Source organism: Branchiostoma lanceolatum, chromosome 3 (assembly GCF_035083965.1).
Source record: "Branchiostoma lanceolatum isolate klBraLanc5 chromosome 3, klBraLanc5.hap2, whole genome shotgun sequence".
Taxonomy (NCBI): domain Eukaryota; kingdom Metazoa; phylum Chordata; class Leptocardii; order Amphioxiformes; family Branchiostomatidae; genus Branchiostoma; species Branchiostoma lanceolatum.
Window position 1 is genome coordinate 30,593,470 of NC_089724.1, and position 12,682 is coordinate 30,606,151.

General features: G+C 44.4%; 65 non-coding genes across 65 annotated transcripts; all 65 read left to right on the forward strand.

The window, feature by feature from the left end:
• The first annotated feature begins 17 nt into the window (after positions 1–17).
• On the forward strand, positions 18–136 carry LOC136431686 (5S ribosomal RNA). The gene has a single exon (XR_010755231.1). It is a non-coding gene; the product is annotated as a 5S ribosomal RNA (ribosomal RNA).
• A 74-nt stretch (positions 137–210) lies between these two features.
• LOC136431687 (5S ribosomal RNA) lies at positions 211–329 on the forward strand. The gene has a single exon (XR_010755232.1). It is a non-coding gene; the product is annotated as a 5S ribosomal RNA (ribosomal RNA).
• A 74-nt stretch (positions 330–403) lies between these two features.
• On the forward strand, positions 404–522 carry LOC136431688 (5S ribosomal RNA). The gene has a single exon (XR_010755233.1). It is a non-coding gene; the product is annotated as a 5S ribosomal RNA (ribosomal RNA).
• A 75-nt stretch (positions 523–597) lies between these two features.
• On the forward strand, positions 598–716 carry LOC136431689 (5S ribosomal RNA). Its single transcript, XR_010755234.1, has one exon. It is a non-coding gene; the product is annotated as a 5S ribosomal RNA (ribosomal RNA).
• A 75-nt stretch (positions 717–791) lies between these two features.
• Positions 792–910, forward strand: LOC136431690 (5S ribosomal RNA). Its single transcript, XR_010755235.1, has one exon. It is a non-coding gene; the product is annotated as a 5S ribosomal RNA (ribosomal RNA).
• A 74-nt stretch (positions 911–984) lies between these two features.
• On the forward strand, positions 985–1,103 carry LOC136431692 (5S ribosomal RNA). The gene has a single exon (XR_010755237.1). It is a non-coding gene; the product is annotated as a 5S ribosomal RNA (ribosomal RNA).
• Positions 1,104–1,178: 75 nt separating this feature from the next.
• On the forward strand, positions 1,179–1,297 carry LOC136431693 (5S ribosomal RNA). Its single transcript, XR_010755238.1, has one exon. It is a non-coding gene; the product is annotated as a 5S ribosomal RNA (ribosomal RNA).
• Positions 1,298–1,372: 75 nt separating this feature from the next.
• Positions 1,373–1,491, forward strand: LOC136431694 (5S ribosomal RNA). The gene has a single exon (XR_010755239.1). It is a non-coding gene; the product is annotated as a 5S ribosomal RNA (ribosomal RNA).
• Positions 1,492–1,566: 75 nt separating this feature from the next.
• On the forward strand, positions 1,567–1,685 carry LOC136431695 (5S ribosomal RNA). The gene has a single exon (XR_010755240.1). It is a non-coding gene; the product is annotated as a 5S ribosomal RNA (ribosomal RNA).
• A 75-nt stretch (positions 1,686–1,760) lies between these two features.
• Positions 1,761–1,879, forward strand: LOC136431696 (5S ribosomal RNA). The gene has a single exon (XR_010755241.1). It is a non-coding gene; the product is annotated as a 5S ribosomal RNA (ribosomal RNA).
• A 75-nt stretch (positions 1,880–1,954) lies between these two features.
• LOC136431697 (5S ribosomal RNA) lies at positions 1,955–2,073 on the forward strand. Its single transcript, XR_010755242.1, has one exon. It is a non-coding gene; the product is annotated as a 5S ribosomal RNA (ribosomal RNA).
• Positions 2,074–2,148: 75 nt separating this feature from the next.
• LOC136431698 (5S ribosomal RNA) lies at positions 2,149–2,267 on the forward strand. The gene has a single exon (XR_010755243.1). It is a non-coding gene; the product is annotated as a 5S ribosomal RNA (ribosomal RNA).
• Positions 2,268–2,342: 75 nt separating this feature from the next.
• On the forward strand, positions 2,343–2,461 carry LOC136431699 (5S ribosomal RNA). The gene has a single exon (XR_010755244.1). It is a non-coding gene; the product is annotated as a 5S ribosomal RNA (ribosomal RNA).
• A 75-nt stretch (positions 2,462–2,536) lies between these two features.
• LOC136431700 (5S ribosomal RNA) lies at positions 2,537–2,655 on the forward strand. Its single transcript, XR_010755245.1, has one exon. It is a non-coding gene; the product is annotated as a 5S ribosomal RNA (ribosomal RNA).
• A 75-nt stretch (positions 2,656–2,730) lies between these two features.
• LOC136431701 (5S ribosomal RNA) lies at positions 2,731–2,849 on the forward strand. Its single transcript, XR_010755246.1, has one exon. It is a non-coding gene; the product is annotated as a 5S ribosomal RNA (ribosomal RNA).
• Positions 2,850–2,924: 75 nt separating this feature from the next.
• Positions 2,925–3,043, forward strand: LOC136431703 (5S ribosomal RNA). Its single transcript, XR_010755248.1, has one exon. It is a non-coding gene; the product is annotated as a 5S ribosomal RNA (ribosomal RNA).
• Positions 3,044–3,117: 74 nt separating this feature from the next.
• Positions 3,118–3,236, forward strand: LOC136431704 (5S ribosomal RNA). The gene has a single exon (XR_010755249.1). It is a non-coding gene; the product is annotated as a 5S ribosomal RNA (ribosomal RNA).
• Positions 3,237–3,311: 75 nt separating this feature from the next.
• On the forward strand, positions 3,312–3,430 carry LOC136431705 (5S ribosomal RNA). Its single transcript, XR_010755250.1, has one exon. It is a non-coding gene; the product is annotated as a 5S ribosomal RNA (ribosomal RNA).
• A 75-nt stretch (positions 3,431–3,505) lies between these two features.
• Positions 3,506–3,624, forward strand: LOC136431706 (5S ribosomal RNA). Its single transcript, XR_010755251.1, has one exon. It is a non-coding gene; the product is annotated as a 5S ribosomal RNA (ribosomal RNA).
• A 75-nt stretch (positions 3,625–3,699) lies between these two features.
• LOC136431707 (5S ribosomal RNA) lies at positions 3,700–3,818 on the forward strand. The gene has a single exon (XR_010755252.1). It is a non-coding gene; the product is annotated as a 5S ribosomal RNA (ribosomal RNA).
• A 74-nt stretch (positions 3,819–3,892) lies between these two features.
• Positions 3,893–4,011, forward strand: LOC136431708 (5S ribosomal RNA). Its single transcript, XR_010755253.1, has one exon. It is a non-coding gene; the product is annotated as a 5S ribosomal RNA (ribosomal RNA).
• Positions 4,012–4,086: 75 nt separating this feature from the next.
• Positions 4,087–4,205, forward strand: LOC136431710 (5S ribosomal RNA). Its single transcript, XR_010755254.1, has one exon. It is a non-coding gene; the product is annotated as a 5S ribosomal RNA (ribosomal RNA).
• Positions 4,206–4,279: 74 nt separating this feature from the next.
• Positions 4,280–4,398, forward strand: LOC136431711 (5S ribosomal RNA). Its single transcript, XR_010755255.1, has one exon. It is a non-coding gene; the product is annotated as a 5S ribosomal RNA (ribosomal RNA).
• A 74-nt stretch (positions 4,399–4,472) lies between these two features.
• LOC136431712 (5S ribosomal RNA) lies at positions 4,473–4,591 on the forward strand. Its single transcript, XR_010755256.1, has one exon. It is a non-coding gene; the product is annotated as a 5S ribosomal RNA (ribosomal RNA).
• Positions 4,592–4,666: 75 nt separating this feature from the next.
• Positions 4,667–4,785, forward strand: LOC136431713 (5S ribosomal RNA). The gene has a single exon (XR_010755257.1). It is a non-coding gene; the product is annotated as a 5S ribosomal RNA (ribosomal RNA).
• A 75-nt stretch (positions 4,786–4,860) lies between these two features.
• LOC136431715 (5S ribosomal RNA) lies at positions 4,861–4,979 on the forward strand. Its single transcript, XR_010755259.1, has one exon. It is a non-coding gene; the product is annotated as a 5S ribosomal RNA (ribosomal RNA).
• Positions 4,980–5,053: 74 nt separating this feature from the next.
• On the forward strand, positions 5,054–5,172 carry LOC136431716 (5S ribosomal RNA). The gene has a single exon (XR_010755260.1). It is a non-coding gene; the product is annotated as a 5S ribosomal RNA (ribosomal RNA).
• Positions 5,173–5,247: 75 nt separating this feature from the next.
• LOC136431717 (5S ribosomal RNA) lies at positions 5,248–5,366 on the forward strand. The gene has a single exon (XR_010755261.1). It is a non-coding gene; the product is annotated as a 5S ribosomal RNA (ribosomal RNA).
• A 75-nt stretch (positions 5,367–5,441) lies between these two features.
• On the forward strand, positions 5,442–5,560 carry LOC136431718 (5S ribosomal RNA). Its single transcript, XR_010755262.1, has one exon. It is a non-coding gene; the product is annotated as a 5S ribosomal RNA (ribosomal RNA).
• A 74-nt stretch (positions 5,561–5,634) lies between these two features.
• On the forward strand, positions 5,635–5,753 carry LOC136431719 (5S ribosomal RNA). Its single transcript, XR_010755263.1, has one exon. It is a non-coding gene; the product is annotated as a 5S ribosomal RNA (ribosomal RNA).
• Positions 5,754–5,828: 75 nt separating this feature from the next.
• Positions 5,829–5,947, forward strand: LOC136431720 (5S ribosomal RNA). Its single transcript, XR_010755264.1, has one exon. It is a non-coding gene; the product is annotated as a 5S ribosomal RNA (ribosomal RNA).
• Positions 5,948–6,022: 75 nt separating this feature from the next.
• LOC136431721 (5S ribosomal RNA) lies at positions 6,023–6,141 on the forward strand. Its single transcript, XR_010755265.1, has one exon. It is a non-coding gene; the product is annotated as a 5S ribosomal RNA (ribosomal RNA).
• A 74-nt stretch (positions 6,142–6,215) lies between these two features.
• Positions 6,216–6,334, forward strand: LOC136431722 (5S ribosomal RNA). The gene has a single exon (XR_010755266.1). It is a non-coding gene; the product is annotated as a 5S ribosomal RNA (ribosomal RNA).
• Positions 6,335–6,408: 74 nt separating this feature from the next.
• On the forward strand, positions 6,409–6,527 carry LOC136431723 (5S ribosomal RNA). The gene has a single exon (XR_010755267.1). It is a non-coding gene; the product is annotated as a 5S ribosomal RNA (ribosomal RNA).
• Positions 6,528–6,602: 75 nt separating this feature from the next.
• On the forward strand, positions 6,603–6,721 carry LOC136431724 (5S ribosomal RNA). The gene has a single exon (XR_010755268.1). It is a non-coding gene; the product is annotated as a 5S ribosomal RNA (ribosomal RNA).
• Positions 6,722–6,795: 74 nt separating this feature from the next.
• LOC136431727 (5S ribosomal RNA) lies at positions 6,796–6,914 on the forward strand. The gene has a single exon (XR_010755270.1). It is a non-coding gene; the product is annotated as a 5S ribosomal RNA (ribosomal RNA).
• A 75-nt stretch (positions 6,915–6,989) lies between these two features.
• Positions 6,990–7,108, forward strand: LOC136431728 (5S ribosomal RNA). Its single transcript, XR_010755271.1, has one exon. It is a non-coding gene; the product is annotated as a 5S ribosomal RNA (ribosomal RNA).
• A 75-nt stretch (positions 7,109–7,183) lies between these two features.
• LOC136431729 (5S ribosomal RNA) lies at positions 7,184–7,302 on the forward strand. The gene has a single exon (XR_010755272.1). It is a non-coding gene; the product is annotated as a 5S ribosomal RNA (ribosomal RNA).
• Positions 7,303–7,377: 75 nt separating this feature from the next.
• Positions 7,378–7,496, forward strand: LOC136431730 (5S ribosomal RNA). Its single transcript, XR_010755273.1, has one exon. It is a non-coding gene; the product is annotated as a 5S ribosomal RNA (ribosomal RNA).
• Positions 7,497–7,571: 75 nt separating this feature from the next.
• On the forward strand, positions 7,572–7,690 carry LOC136431731 (5S ribosomal RNA). The gene has a single exon (XR_010755274.1). It is a non-coding gene; the product is annotated as a 5S ribosomal RNA (ribosomal RNA).
• A 75-nt stretch (positions 7,691–7,765) lies between these two features.
• On the forward strand, positions 7,766–7,884 carry LOC136431732 (5S ribosomal RNA). Its single transcript, XR_010755275.1, has one exon. It is a non-coding gene; the product is annotated as a 5S ribosomal RNA (ribosomal RNA).
• A 75-nt stretch (positions 7,885–7,959) lies between these two features.
• On the forward strand, positions 7,960–8,078 carry LOC136431733 (5S ribosomal RNA). The gene has a single exon (XR_010755276.1). It is a non-coding gene; the product is annotated as a 5S ribosomal RNA (ribosomal RNA).
• Positions 8,079–8,153: 75 nt separating this feature from the next.
• Positions 8,154–8,272, forward strand: LOC136431734 (5S ribosomal RNA). Its single transcript, XR_010755277.1, has one exon. It is a non-coding gene; the product is annotated as a 5S ribosomal RNA (ribosomal RNA).
• Positions 8,273–8,346: 74 nt separating this feature from the next.
• On the forward strand, positions 8,347–8,465 carry LOC136431735 (5S ribosomal RNA). Its single transcript, XR_010755278.1, has one exon. It is a non-coding gene; the product is annotated as a 5S ribosomal RNA (ribosomal RNA).
• A 75-nt stretch (positions 8,466–8,540) lies between these two features.
• LOC136431736 (5S ribosomal RNA) lies at positions 8,541–8,659 on the forward strand. The gene has a single exon (XR_010755279.1). It is a non-coding gene; the product is annotated as a 5S ribosomal RNA (ribosomal RNA).
• A 73-nt stretch (positions 8,660–8,732) lies between these two features.
• Positions 8,733–8,851, forward strand: LOC136431738 (5S ribosomal RNA). Its single transcript, XR_010755281.1, has one exon. It is a non-coding gene; the product is annotated as a 5S ribosomal RNA (ribosomal RNA).
• Positions 8,852–8,925: 74 nt separating this feature from the next.
• On the forward strand, positions 8,926–9,044 carry LOC136431739 (5S ribosomal RNA). The gene has a single exon (XR_010755282.1). It is a non-coding gene; the product is annotated as a 5S ribosomal RNA (ribosomal RNA).
• Positions 9,045–9,119: 75 nt separating this feature from the next.
• On the forward strand, positions 9,120–9,238 carry LOC136431740 (5S ribosomal RNA). The gene has a single exon (XR_010755283.1). It is a non-coding gene; the product is annotated as a 5S ribosomal RNA (ribosomal RNA).
• Positions 9,239–9,313: 75 nt separating this feature from the next.
• LOC136431741 (5S ribosomal RNA) lies at positions 9,314–9,432 on the forward strand. Its single transcript, XR_010755284.1, has one exon. It is a non-coding gene; the product is annotated as a 5S ribosomal RNA (ribosomal RNA).
• Positions 9,433–9,507: 75 nt separating this feature from the next.
• LOC136431742 (5S ribosomal RNA) lies at positions 9,508–9,626 on the forward strand. The gene has a single exon (XR_010755285.1). It is a non-coding gene; the product is annotated as a 5S ribosomal RNA (ribosomal RNA).
• A 74-nt stretch (positions 9,627–9,700) lies between these two features.
• On the forward strand, positions 9,701–9,819 carry LOC136431743 (5S ribosomal RNA). Its single transcript, XR_010755286.1, has one exon. It is a non-coding gene; the product is annotated as a 5S ribosomal RNA (ribosomal RNA).
• Positions 9,820–9,894: 75 nt separating this feature from the next.
• On the forward strand, positions 9,895–10,012 carry LOC136431844 (5S ribosomal RNA). The gene has a single exon (XR_010755384.1). It is a non-coding gene; the product is annotated as a 5S ribosomal RNA (ribosomal RNA).
• A 74-nt stretch (positions 10,013–10,086) lies between these two features.
• LOC136431854 (5S ribosomal RNA) lies at positions 10,087–10,204 on the forward strand. The gene has a single exon (XR_010755393.1). It is a non-coding gene; the product is annotated as a 5S ribosomal RNA (ribosomal RNA).
• A 75-nt stretch (positions 10,205–10,279) lies between these two features.
• On the forward strand, positions 10,280–10,398 carry LOC136431744 (5S ribosomal RNA). The gene has a single exon (XR_010755287.1). It is a non-coding gene; the product is annotated as a 5S ribosomal RNA (ribosomal RNA).
• Positions 10,399–10,473: 75 nt separating this feature from the next.
• On the forward strand, positions 10,474–10,592 carry LOC136431745 (5S ribosomal RNA). Its single transcript, XR_010755288.1, has one exon. It is a non-coding gene; the product is annotated as a 5S ribosomal RNA (ribosomal RNA).
• Positions 10,593–10,665: 73 nt separating this feature from the next.
• On the forward strand, positions 10,666–10,783 carry LOC136431855 (5S ribosomal RNA). The gene has a single exon (XR_010755394.1). It is a non-coding gene; the product is annotated as a 5S ribosomal RNA (ribosomal RNA).
• A 74-nt stretch (positions 10,784–10,857) lies between these two features.
• Positions 10,858–10,976, forward strand: LOC136431746 (5S ribosomal RNA). The gene has a single exon (XR_010755289.1). It is a non-coding gene; the product is annotated as a 5S ribosomal RNA (ribosomal RNA).
• A 73-nt stretch (positions 10,977–11,049) lies between these two features.
• On the forward strand, positions 11,050–11,166 carry LOC136431857 (5S ribosomal RNA). Its single transcript, XR_010755396.1, has one exon. It is a non-coding gene; the product is annotated as a 5S ribosomal RNA (ribosomal RNA).
• Positions 11,167–11,242: 76 nt separating this feature from the next.
• On the forward strand, positions 11,243–11,361 carry LOC136431747 (5S ribosomal RNA). Its single transcript, XR_010755290.1, has one exon. It is a non-coding gene; the product is annotated as a 5S ribosomal RNA (ribosomal RNA).
• A 75-nt stretch (positions 11,362–11,436) lies between these two features.
• On the forward strand, positions 11,437–11,554 carry LOC136431848 (5S ribosomal RNA). Its single transcript, XR_010755388.1, has one exon. It is a non-coding gene; the product is annotated as a 5S ribosomal RNA (ribosomal RNA).
• A 74-nt stretch (positions 11,555–11,628) lies between these two features.
• LOC136431749 (5S ribosomal RNA) lies at positions 11,629–11,747 on the forward strand. The gene has a single exon (XR_010755292.1). It is a non-coding gene; the product is annotated as a 5S ribosomal RNA (ribosomal RNA).
• Positions 11,748–11,822: 75 nt separating this feature from the next.
• LOC136431750 (5S ribosomal RNA) lies at positions 11,823–11,941 on the forward strand. Its single transcript, XR_010755293.1, has one exon. It is a non-coding gene; the product is annotated as a 5S ribosomal RNA (ribosomal RNA).
• A 75-nt stretch (positions 11,942–12,016) lies between these two features.
• LOC136431751 (5S ribosomal RNA) lies at positions 12,017–12,135 on the forward strand. Its single transcript, XR_010755294.1, has one exon. It is a non-coding gene; the product is annotated as a 5S ribosomal RNA (ribosomal RNA).
• A 75-nt stretch (positions 12,136–12,210) lies between these two features.
• Positions 12,211–12,329, forward strand: LOC136431752 (5S ribosomal RNA). Its single transcript, XR_010755295.1, has one exon. It is a non-coding gene; the product is annotated as a 5S ribosomal RNA (ribosomal RNA).
• Positions 12,330–12,405: 76 nt separating this feature from the next.
• LOC136431753 (5S ribosomal RNA) lies at positions 12,406–12,524 on the forward strand. Its single transcript, XR_010755296.1, has one exon. It is a non-coding gene; the product is annotated as a 5S ribosomal RNA (ribosomal RNA).
• Positions 12,525–12,682: the final 158 nt, after the last annotated feature.

Genomic DNA, 12,682 nt, shown 5'->3' on the forward strand with positions numbered 1-12,682 from the left:
ACAAAACTGTAGCTTTCGCCTACGGCCATATCACGTTGAATACACCCGATCTCGTTCGATCTCGGAAGTTAAGCAACGTCGAGTCCGGTCAGTACTTGGATGGGAGACCGCCTGGGAACACCGGATGCTGTAGGCATCTCTTTTTATTTTTTTTTCCTGTCAATCATTCCATTTTTTTTCTATAAGTAGCCTAACAAAACTGTAGCTTTCGCCTACGGCCATATCACGTTGAATACACCCGATCTCGTTCGATCTCGGAAGTTAAGCAACGTCGAGTCCGGTCAGTACTTGGATGGGAGACCGCCTGGGAACACCGGATGCTGTAGGCATCTCTTTTTATTTTTTTTTCCTGTCAATCATTCCATTTTTTTTCTATAAGTAGCCTAACAAAACTGTAGCTTTCGCCTACGGCCATATCACGTTGAATACACCCGATCTCGTTCGATCTCGGAAGTTAAGCAACGTCGAGTCCGGTCAGTACTTGGATGGGAGACCGCCTGGGAACACCGGATGCTGTAGGCATCTCTTTTTATTTTTTTTTTCCTGTCAATCATTCCATTTTTTTTCTATAAGTAGCCTAACAAAACTGTAGCTTTCGCCTACGGCCATATCACGTTGAATACACCCGATCTCGTTCGATCTCGGAAGTTAAGCAACGTCGAGTCCGGTCAGTACTTGGATGGGAGACCGCCTGGGAACACCGGATGCTGTAGGCATCTCTTTTTATTTTTTTTTTCCTGTCAATCATTCCATTTTTTTTCTATAAGTAGCCTAACAAAACTGTAGCTTTCGCCTACGGCCATATCACGTTGAATACACCCGATCTCGTTCGATCTCGGAAGTTAAGCAACGTCGAGTCCGGTCAGTACTTGGATGGGAGACCGCCTGGGAACACCGGATGCTGTAGGCATCTCTTTTTATTTTTTTTTCCTGTCAATCATTCCATTTTTTTTCTATAAGTAGCCTAACAAAACTGTAGCTTTCGCCTACGGCCATATCACGTTGAATACACCCGATCTCGTTCGATCTCGGAAGTTAAGCAACGTCGAGTCCGGTCAGTACTTGGATGGGAGACCGCCTGGGAACACCGGATGCTGTAGGCATCTCTTTTTATTTTTTTTTTCCTGTCAATCATTCCATTTTTTTTCTATAAGTAGCCTAACAAAACTGTAGCTTTCGCCTACGGCCATATCACGTTGAATACACCCGATCTCGTTCGATCTCGGAAGTTAAGCAACGTCGAGTCCGGTCAGTACTTGGATGGGAGACCGCCTGGGAACACCGGATGCTGTAGGCATCTCTTTTTATTTTTTTTTTCCTGTCAATCATTCCATTTTTTTTCTATAAGTAGCCTAACAAAACTGTAGCTTTCGCCTACGGCCATATCACGTTGAATACACCCGATCTCGTTCGATCTCGGAAGTTAAGCAACGTCGAGTCCGGTCAGTACTTGGATGGGAGACCGCCTGGGAACACCGGATGCTGTAGGCATCTCTTTTTATTTTTTTTTTCCTGTCAATCATTCCATTTTTTTTCTATAAGTAGCCTAACAAAACTGTAGCTTTCGCCTACGGCCATATCACGTTGAATACACCCGATCTCGTTCGATCTCGGAAGTTAAGCAACGTCGAGTCCGGTCAGTACTTGGATGGGAGACCGCCTGGGAACACCGGATGCTGTAGGCATCTCTTTTTATTTTTTTTTTCCTGTCAATCATTCCATTTTTTTTCTATAAGTAGCCTAACAAAACTGTAGCTTTCGCCTACGGCCATATCACGTTGAATACACCCGATCTCGTTCGATCTCGGAAGTTAAGCAACGTCGAGTCCGGTCAGTACTTGGATGGGAGACCGCCTGGGAACACCGGATGCTGTAGGCATCTCTTTTTATTTTTTTTTTCCTGTCAATCATTCCATTTTTTTTCTATAAGTAGCCTAACAAAACTGTAGCTTTCGCCTACGGCCATATCACGTTGAATACACCCGATCTCGTTCGATCTCGGAAGTTAAGCAACGTCGAGTCCGGTCAGTACTTGGATGGGAGACCGCCTGGGAACACCGGATGCTGTAGGCATCTCTTTTTATTTTTTTTTTCCTGTCAATCATTCCATTTTTTTTCTATAAGTAGCCTAACAAAACTGTAGCTTTCGCCTACGGCCATATCACGTTGAATACACCCGATCTCGTTCGATCTCGGAAGTTAAGCAACGTCGAGTCCGGTCAGTACTTGGATGGGAGACCGCCTGGGAACACCGGATGCTGTAGGCATCTCTTTTTATTTTTTTTTTCCTGTCAATCATTCCATTTTTTTTCTATAAGTAGCCTAACAAAACTGTAGCTTTCGCCTACGGCCATATCACGTTGAATACACCCGATCTCGTTCGATCTCGGAAGTTAAGCAACGTCGAGTCCGGTCAGTACTTGGATGGGAGACCGCCTGGGAACACCGGATGCTGTAGGCATCTCTTTTTATTTTTTTTTTCCTGTCAATCATTCCATTTTTTTTCTATAAGTAGCCTAACAAAACTGTAGCTTTCGCCTACGGCCATATCACGTTGAATACACCCGATCTCGTTCGATCTCGGAAGTTAAGCAACGTCGAGTCCGGTCAGTACTTGGATGGGAGACCGCCTGGGAACACCGGATGCTGTAGGCATCTCTTTTTATTTTTTTTTTCCTGTCAATCATTCCATTTTTTTTCTATAAGTAGCCTAACAAAACTGTAGCTTTCGCCTACGGCCATATCACGTTGAATACACCCGATCTCGTTCGATCTCGGAAGTTAAGCAACGTCGAGTCCGGTCAGTACTTGGATGGGAGACCGCCTGGGAACACCGGATGCTGTAGGCATCTCTTTTTATTTTTTTTTTCCTGTCAATCATTCCATTTTTTTTCTATAAGTAGCCTAACAAAACTGTAGCTTTCGCCTACGGCCATATCACGTTGAATACACCCGATCTCGTTCGATCTCGGAAGTTAAGCAACGTCGAGTCCGGTCAGTACTTGGATGGGAGACCGCCTGGGAACACCGGATGCTGTAGGCATCTCTTTTTATTTTTTTTTTCCTGTCAATCATTCCATTTTTTTCTATAAGTAGCCTAACAAAACTGTAGCTTTCGCCTACGGCCATATCACGTTGAATACACCCGATCTCGTTCGATCTCGGAAGTTAAGCAACGTCGAGTCCGGTCAGTACTTGGATGGGAGACCGCCTGGGAACACCGGATGCTGTAGGCATCTCTTTTTATTTTTTTTTTCCTGTCAATCATTCCATTTTTTTTCTATAAGTAGCCTAACAAAACTGTAGCTTTCGCCTACGGCCATATCACGTTGAATACACCCGATCTCGTTCGATCTCGGAAGTTAAGCAACGTCGAGTCCGGTCAGTACTTGGATGGGAGACCGCCTGGGAACACCGGATGCTGTAGGCATCTCTTTTTATTTTTTTTTTCCTGTCAATCATTCCATTTTTTTTCTATAAGTAGCCTAACAAAACTGTAGCTTTCGCCTACGGCCATATCACGTTGAATACACCCGATCTCGTTCGATCTCGGAAGTTAAGCAACGTCGAGTCCGGTCAGTACTTGGATGGGAGACCGCCTGGGAACACCGGATGCTGTAGGCATCTCTTTTTATTTTTTTTTTCCTGTCAATCATTCCATTTTTTTTCTATAAGTAGCCTAACAAAACTGTAGCTTTCGCCTACGGCCATATCACGTTGAATACACCCGATCTCGTTCGATCTCGGAAGTTAAGCAACGTCGAGTCCGGTCAGTACTTGGATGGGAGACCGCCTGGGAACACCGGATGCTGTAGGCATCTCTTTTTATTTTTTTTTTCCTGTCAATCATTCCATTTTTTTTCTATAAGTAGCCTAACAAACTGTAGCTTTCGCCTACGGCCATATCACGTTGAATACACCCGATCTCGTTCGATCTCGGAAGTTAAGCAACGTCGAGTCCGGTCAGTACTTGGATGGGAGACCGCCTGGGAACACCGGATGCTGTAGGCATCTCTTTTTATTTTTTTTTTCCTGTCAATCATTCCATTTTTTTTCTATAAGTAGCCTAACAAAACTGTAGCTTTCGCCTACGGCCATATCACGTTGAATACACCCGATCTCGTTCGATCTCGGAAGTTAAGCAACGTCGAGTCCGGTCAGTACTTGGATGGGAGACCGCCTGGGAACACCGGATGCTGTAGGCATCTCTTTTTATTTTTTTTTCCTGTCAATCATTCCATTTTTTTTCTATAAGTAGCCTAACAAAACTGTAGCTTTCGCCTACGGCCATATCACGTTGAATACACCCGATCTCGTTCGATCTCGGAAGTTAAGCAACGTCGAGTCCGGTCAGTACTTGGATGGGAGACCGCCTGGGAACACCGGATGCTGTAGGCATCTCTTTTTATTTTTTTTTCCTGTCAATCATTCCATTTTTTTTCTATAAGTAGCCTAACAAAACTGTAGCTTTCGCCTACGGCCATATCACGTTGAATACACCCGATCTCGTTCGATCTCGGAAGTTAAGCAACGTCGAGTCCGGTCAGTACTTGGATGGGAGACCGCCTGGGAACACCGGATGCTGTAGGCATCTCTTTTTATTTTTTTTTTCCTGTCAATCATTCCATTTTTTTTCTATAAGTAGCCTAACAAAACTGTAGCTTTCGCCTACGGCCATATCACGTTGAATACACCCGATCTCGTTCGATCTCGGAAGTTAAGCAACGTCGAGTCCGGTCAGTACTTGGATGGGAGACCGCCTGGGAACACCGGATGCTGTAGGCATCTCTTTTTATTTTTTTTTTCCTGTCAATCATTCCATTTTTTTTCTATAAGTAGCCTAACAAAACTGTAGCTTTCGCCTACGGCCATATCACGTTGAATACACCCGATCTCGTTCGATCTCGGAAGTTAAGCAACGTCGAGTCCGGTCAGTACTTGGATGGGAGACCGCCTGGGAACACCGGATGCTGTAGGCATCTCTTTTTATTTTTTTTTCCTGTCAATCATTCCATTTTTTTTCTATAAGTAGCCTAACAAAACTGTAGCTTTCGCCTACGGCCATATCACGTTGAATACACCCGATCTCGTTCGATCTCGGAAGTTAAGCAACGTCGAGTCCGGTCAGTACTTGGATGGGAGACCGCCTGGGAACACCGGATGCTGTAGGCATCTCTTTTTATTTTTTTTTTCCTGTCAATCATTCCATTTTTTTTCTATAAGTAGCCTAACAAAACTGTAGCTTTCGCCTACGGCCATATCACGTTGAATACACCCGATCTCGTTCGATCTCGGAAGTTAAGCAACGTCGAGTCCGGTCAGTACTTGGATGGGAGACCGCCTGGGAACACCGGATGCTGTAGGCATCTCTTTTTATTTTTTTTTTCCTGTCAATCATTCCATTTTTTTTCTATAAGTAGCCTAACAAAACTGTAGCTTTCGCCTACGGCCATATCACGTTGAATACACCCGATCTCGTTCGATCTCGGAAGTTAAGCAACGTCGAGTCCGGTCAGTACTTGGATGGGAGACCGCCTGGGAACACCGGATGCTGTAGGCATCTCTTTTTATTTTTTTTTTCCTGTCAATCATTCCATTTTTTTCTATAAGTAGCCTAACAAAACTGTAGCTTTCGCCTACGGCCATATCACGTTGAATACACCCGATCTCGTTCGATCTCGGAAGTTAAGCAACGTCGAGTCCGGTCAGTACTTGGATGGGAGACCGCCTGGGAACACCGGATGCTGTAGGCATCTCTTTTTATTTTTTTTTTCCTGTCAATCATTCCATTTTTTTTCTATAAGTAGCCTAACAAAACTGTAGCTTTCGCCTACGGCCATATCACGTTGAATACACCCGATCTCGTTCGATCTCGGAAGTTAAGCAACGTCGAGTCCGGTCAGTACTTGGATGGGAGACCGCCTGGGAACACCGGATGCTGTAGGCATCTCTTTTTATTTTTTTTTTCCTGTCAATCATTCCATTTTTTTTCTATAAGTAGCCTAACAAAACTGTAGCTTTCGCCTACGGCCATATCACGTTGAATACACCCGATCTCGTTCGATCTCGGAAGTTAAGCAACGTCGAGTCCGGTCAGTACTTGGATGGGAGACCGCCTGGGAACACCGGATGCTGTAGGCATCTCTTTTTATTTTTTTTTCCTGTCAATCATTCCATTTTTTTTCTATAAGTAGCCTAACAAAACTGTAGCTTTCGCCTACGGCCATATCACGTTGAATACACCCGATCTCGTTCGATCTCGGAAGTTAAGCAACGTCGAGTCCGGTCAGTACTTGGATGGGAGACCGCCTGGGAACACCGGATGCTGTAGGCATCTCTTTTATTTTTTTTTTCCTGTCAATCATTCCATTTTTTTTCTATAAGTAGCCTAACAAAACTGTAGCTTTCGCCTACGGCCATATCACGTTGAATACACCCGATCTCGTTCGATCTCGGAAGTTAAGCAACGTCGAGTCCGGTCAGTACTTGGATGGGAGACCGCCTGGGAACACCGGATGCTGTAGGCATCTCTTTTTATTTTTTTTTTCCTGTCAATCATTCCATTTTTTTTCTATAAGTAGCCTAACAAAACTGTAGCTTTCGCCTACGGCCATATCACGTTGAATACACCCGATCTCGTTCGATCTCGGAAGTTAAGCAACGTCGAGTCCGGTCAGTACTTGGATGGGAGACCGCCTGGGAACACCGGATGCTGTAGGCATCTCTTTTTATTTTTTTTTCCTGTCAATCATTCCATTTTTTTTCTATAAGTAGCCTAACAAAACTGTAGCTTTCGCCTACGGCCATATCACGTTGAATACACCCGATCTCGTTCGATCTCGGAAGTTAAGCAACGTCGAGTCCGGTCAGTACTTGGATGGGAGACCGCCTGGGAACACCGGATGCTGTAGGCATCTCTTTTTATTTTTTTTTCCTGTCAATCATTCCATTTTTTTTTCTATAAGTAGCCTAACAAAACTGTAGCTTTCGCCTACGGCCATATCACGTTGAATACACCCGATCTCGTTCGATCTCGGAAGTTAAGCAACGTCGAGTCCGGTCAGTACTTGGATGGGAGACCGCCTGGGAACACCGGATGCTGTAGGCATCTCTTTTTATTTTTTTTTTCCTGTCAATCATTCCATTTTTTTTCTATAAGTAGCCTAACAAAACTGTAGCTTTCGCCTACGGCCATATCACGTTGAATACACCCGATCTCGTTCGATCTCGGAAGTTAAGCAACGTCGAGTCCGGTCAGTACTTGGATGGGAGACCGCCTGGGAACACCGGATGCTGTAGGCATCTCTTTTTATTTTTTTTTTCCTGTCAATCATTCCATTTTTTTTCTATAAGTAGCCTAACAAAACTGTAGCTTTCGCCTACGGCCATATCACGTTGAATACACCCGATCTCGTTCGATCTCGGAAGTTAAGCAACGTCGAGTCCGGTCAGTACTTGGATGGGAGACCGCCTGGGAACACCGGATGCTGTAGGCATCTCTTTTTATTTTTTTTTTCCTGTCAATCATTCCATTTTTTTTCTATAAGTAGCCTAACAAAACTGTAGCTTTCGCCTACGGCCATATCACGTTGAATACACCCGATCTCGTTCGATCTCGGAAGTTAAGCAACGTCGAGTCCGGTCAGTACTTGGATGGGAGACCGCCTGGGAACACCGGATGCTGTAGGCATCTCTTTTTATTTTTTTTTTCCTGTCAATCATTCCATTTTTTTTCTATAAGTAGCCTAACAAAACTGTAGCTTTCGCCTACGGCCATATCACGTTGAATACACCCGATCTCGTTCGATCTCGGAAGTTAAGCAACGTCGAGTCCGGTCAGTACTTGGATGGGAGACCGCCTGGGAACACCGGATGCTGTAGGCATCTCTTTTTATTTTTTTTTTCCTGTCAATCATTCCATTTTTTTTCTATAAGTAGCCTAACAAAACTGTAGCTTTCGCCTACGGCCATATCACGTTGAATACACCCGATCTCGTTCGATCTCGGAAGTTAAGCAACGTCGAGTCCGGTCAGTACTTGGATGGGAGACCGCCTGGGAACACCGGATGCTGTAGGCATCTCTTTTTATTTTTTTTTTCCTGTCAATCATTCCATTTTTTTTCTATAAGTAGCCTAACAAAACTGTAGCTTTCGCCTACGGCCATATCACGTTGAATACACCCGATCTCGTTCGATCTCGGAAGTTAAGCAACGTCGAGTCCGGTCAGTACTTGGATGGGAGACCGCCTGGGAACACCGGATGCTGTAGGCATCTCTTTTTATTTTTTTTTCCTGTCAATCATTCCATTTTTTTTCTATAAGTAGCCTAACAAAACTGTAGCTTTCGCCTACGGCCATATCACGTTGAATACACCCGATCTCGTTCGATCTCGGAAGTTAAGCAACGTCGAGTCCGGTCAGTACTTGGATGGGAGACCGCCTGGGAACACCGGATGCTGTAGGCATCTCTTTTTATTTTTTTTTTCCTGTCAATCATTCCATTTTTTTTCTATAAGTAGCCTAACAAAACTGTAGCTTTCGCCTACGGCCATATCACGTTGAATACACCCGATCTCGTTCGATCTCGGAAGTTAAGCAACGTCGAGTCCGGTCAGTACTTGGATGGGAGACCGCCTGGGAACACCGGATGCTGTAGGCATCTCTTTTTATTTTTTTTTCCTGTCAATCATTCCATTTTTTTCTATAAGTAGCCTAACAAAACTGTAGCTTTCGCCTACGGCCATATCACGTTGAATACACCCGATCTCGTTCGATCTCGGAAGTTAAGCAACGTCGAGTCCGGTCAGTACTTGGATGGGAGACCGCCTGGGAACACCGGATGCTGTAGGCATCTCTTTTATTTTTTTTTTCCTGTCAATCATTCCATTTTTTTTCTATAAGTAGCCTAACAAAACTGTAGCTTTCGCCTACGGCCATATCACGTTGAATACACCCGATCTCGTTCGATCTCGGAAGTTAAGCAACGTCGAGTCCGGTCAGTACTTGGATGGGAGACCGCCTGGGAACACCGGATGCTGTAGGCATCTCTTTTTATTTTTTTTTTCCTGTCAATCATTCCATTTTTTTTCTATAAGTAGCCTAACAAAACTGTAGCTTTCGCCTACGGCCATATCACGTTGAATACACCCGATCTCGTTCGATCTCGGAAGTTAAGCAACGTCGAGTCCGGTCAGTACTTGGATGGGAGACCGCCTGGGAACACCGGATGCTGTAGGCATCTCTTTTTATTTTTTTTTTCCTGTCAATCATTCCATTTTTTTTCTATAAGTAGCCTAACAAAACTGTAGCTTTCGCCTACGGCCATATCACGTTGAATACACCCGATCTCGTTCGATCTCGGAAGTTAAGCAACGTCGAGTCCGGTCAGTACTTGGATGGGAGACCGCCTGGGAACACCGGATGCTGTAGGCATCTCTTTTTATTTTTTTTTTCCTGTCAATCATTCCATTTTTTTTCTATAAGTAGCCTAACAAAACTGTAGCTTTCGCCTACGGCCATATCACGTTGAATACACCCGATCTCGTTCGATCTCGGAAGTTAAGCAACGTCGAGTCCGGTCAGTACTTGGATGGGAGACCGCCTGGGAACACCGGATGCTGTAGGCATCTCTTTTTATTTTTTTTTCCTGTCAATCATTCCATTTTTTTTCTATAAGTAGCCTAACAAAACTGTAGCTTTCGCCTACGGCCATATCACGTTGAATACACCCGATCTCGTTCGATCTCGGAAGTTAAGCAACGTCGAGTCCGGTCAGTACTTGGATGGGAGACCGCCTGGGAACACCGGATGCTGTAGGCATCTCTTTTTATTTTTTTTTTCCTGTCAATCATTCCATTTTTTTTCTATAAGTAGCCTAACAAAACTGTAGCTTTCGCCTACGGCCATATCACGTTGAATACACCGATCTCGTTCGATCTCGGAAGTTAAGCAACGTCGAGTCCGGTCAGTACTTGGATGGGAGACCGCCTGGGAACACCGGATGCTGTAGGCATCTCTTTTTATTTTTTTTTTCCTGTCAATCATTCCATTTTTTTTCTATAAGTAGCCTAACAAAACTGTAGCTTCGCCTACGGCCATATCACGTTGAATACACCCGATCTCGTTCGATCTCGAAGTTAAGCAACGTCGAGTCCGGTCAGTACTTGGATGGGAGACCGCCTGGGAACACCGGATGCTGTAGGCATCTCTTTTTATTTTTTTTTTCCTGTCAATCATTCCATTTTTTTTCTATAAGTAGCCTAACAAAACTGTAGCTTTCGCCTACGGCCATATCACGTTGAATACACCCGATCTCGTTCGATCTCGGAAGTTAAGCAACGTCGAGTCCGGTCAGTACTTGGATGGGAGACCGCCTGGGAACACCGGATGCTGTAGGCATCTCTTTTTATTTTTTTTTTCCTGTCAATCATTCCATTTTTTTTCTATAAGTAGCCTAACAAAACTGTAGCTTTCGCCTACGGCCATATCACGTTGAATACACCCGATCTCGTTCGATCTCGGAAGTTAAGCAACGTCGAGTCCGGTCAGTACTTGGATGGGAGACCGCCTGGGAACACCGGATGCTGTAGGCATCTCTTTTTATTTTTTTTTCCTGTCAATCATTCCATTTTTTTCTATAAGTAGCCTAACAAAACTGTAGCTTTCGCCTACGGCCATATCACGTTGAATACACCCGATCTCGTTCGATCTCGAAGTTAAGCAACGTCGAGTCCGGTCAGTACTTGGATGGGAGACCGCCTGGGAACACCGGATGCTGTAGGCATCTCTTTTTATTTTTTTTTTCCTGTCAATCATTCCATTTTTTTTCTATAAGTAGCCTAACAAACTGTAGCTTTCGCCTACGGCCATATCACGTTGAATACACCCGATCTCGTTCGATCTCGGAAGTTAAGCAACGTCGAGTCCGGTCAGTACTTGGATGGGAGACCGCCTGGGAACACCGGATGCTGTAGGCATCTCTTTTTATTTTTTTTTCCTGTCAATCATTCCATTTTTTTCTATAAGTAGCCTAACAAAACTGTAGCTTTCGCCTACGGCCATATCACGTTGAATACACCCGATCTCGTTCGATCTCGGAAGTTAAGCAACGTCGAGTCCGGTCAGTACTTGGATGGAGACCGCCTGGAACACCGGATGCTGTAGGCATCTCTTTTTATTTTTTTTTTTCCTGTCAATCATTCCATTTTTTTTCTATAAGTAGCCTAACAAAACTGTAGCTTTCGCCTACGGCCATATCACGTTGAATACACCCGATCTCGTTCGATCTCGGAAGTTAAGCAACGTCGAGTCCGGTCAGTACTTGGATGGGAGACCGCCTGGGAACACCGGATGCTGTAGGCATCTCTTTTTATTTTTTTTTTCCTGTCAATCATTCCATTTTTTTTCTATAAGTAGCCTAACAAAACTGTAGCTTTCGCCTACGGCATATCACGTTGAATACACCCGATCTCGTTCGATCTCGGAAGTTAAGCAACGTCGAGTCCGGTCAGTACTTGGATGGGAGACCGCCTGGGAACACCGGATGCTGTAGGCATCTCTTTTTATTTTTTTTTCCTGTCAATCATTCCATTTTTTTTCTATAAGTAGCCTAACAAAACTGTAGCTTTCGCCTACGGCCATATCACGTTGAATACACCCGATCTCGTTCGATCTCGGAAGTTAAGCAACGTCGAGTCCGGTCAGTACTTGGATGGGAGACCGCCTGGGAACACCGGATGCTGTAGGCATCTCTTTTTATTTTTTTTTTCCTGTCAATCATTCCATTTTTTTTCTATAAGTAGCCTAACAAAACTGTAGCTTTCGCCTACGGCCATATCACGTTGAATACACCCGATCTCGTTCGATCTCGGAAGTTAAGCAACGTCGAGTCCGGTCAGTACTTGGATGGGAGACCGCCTGGGAACACCGGATGCTGTAGGCATCTCTTTTTATTTTTTTTTTCCTGTCAATCATTCCATTTTTTTTCTATAAGTAGCCTAACAAAACTGTAGCTTTCGCCTACGGCCATATCACGTTGAATACACCCGATCTCGTTCGATCTCGGAAGTTAAGCAACGTCGAGTCCGGTCAGTACTTGGATGGGAGACCGCCTGGGAACACCGGATGCTGTAGGCATCTCTTTTTATTTTTTTTTTCCTGTCAATCATTCCATTTTTTTTCTATAAGTAGCCTAACAAAACTGTAGCTTTCGCCTACGGCCATATCACGTTGAATACACCCGATCTCGTTCGATCTCGGAAGTTAAGCAACGTCGAGTCCGGTCAGTACTTGGATGGGAGACCGCCTGGGAACACCGGATGCTGTAGGCATCTCTTTTTATTTTTTTTTTTCCTGTCAATCATTCCATTTTTTTTCTATAAGTAGCCTAACAAAACTGTAGCTTTCGCCTACGGCCATATCACGTTGAATACACCCGATCTCGTTCGATCTCGGAAGTTAAGCAACGTCGAGTCCGGTCAGTACTTGGATGGGAGACCGCCTGGGAACACCGGATGCTGTAGGCATCTCTTTTATTTTTTTTTTCCTGTCAATCATTCCATTTTTTTTCTATAAGTAGCCTAACAAAACTGTAGCTTTCGCCTACGCCATATCACGTTGAATACACCCGATCTCGTTCGATCTCGGAAGTTAAGCAACGTCGAGTCCGGTCAGTACTTGGATG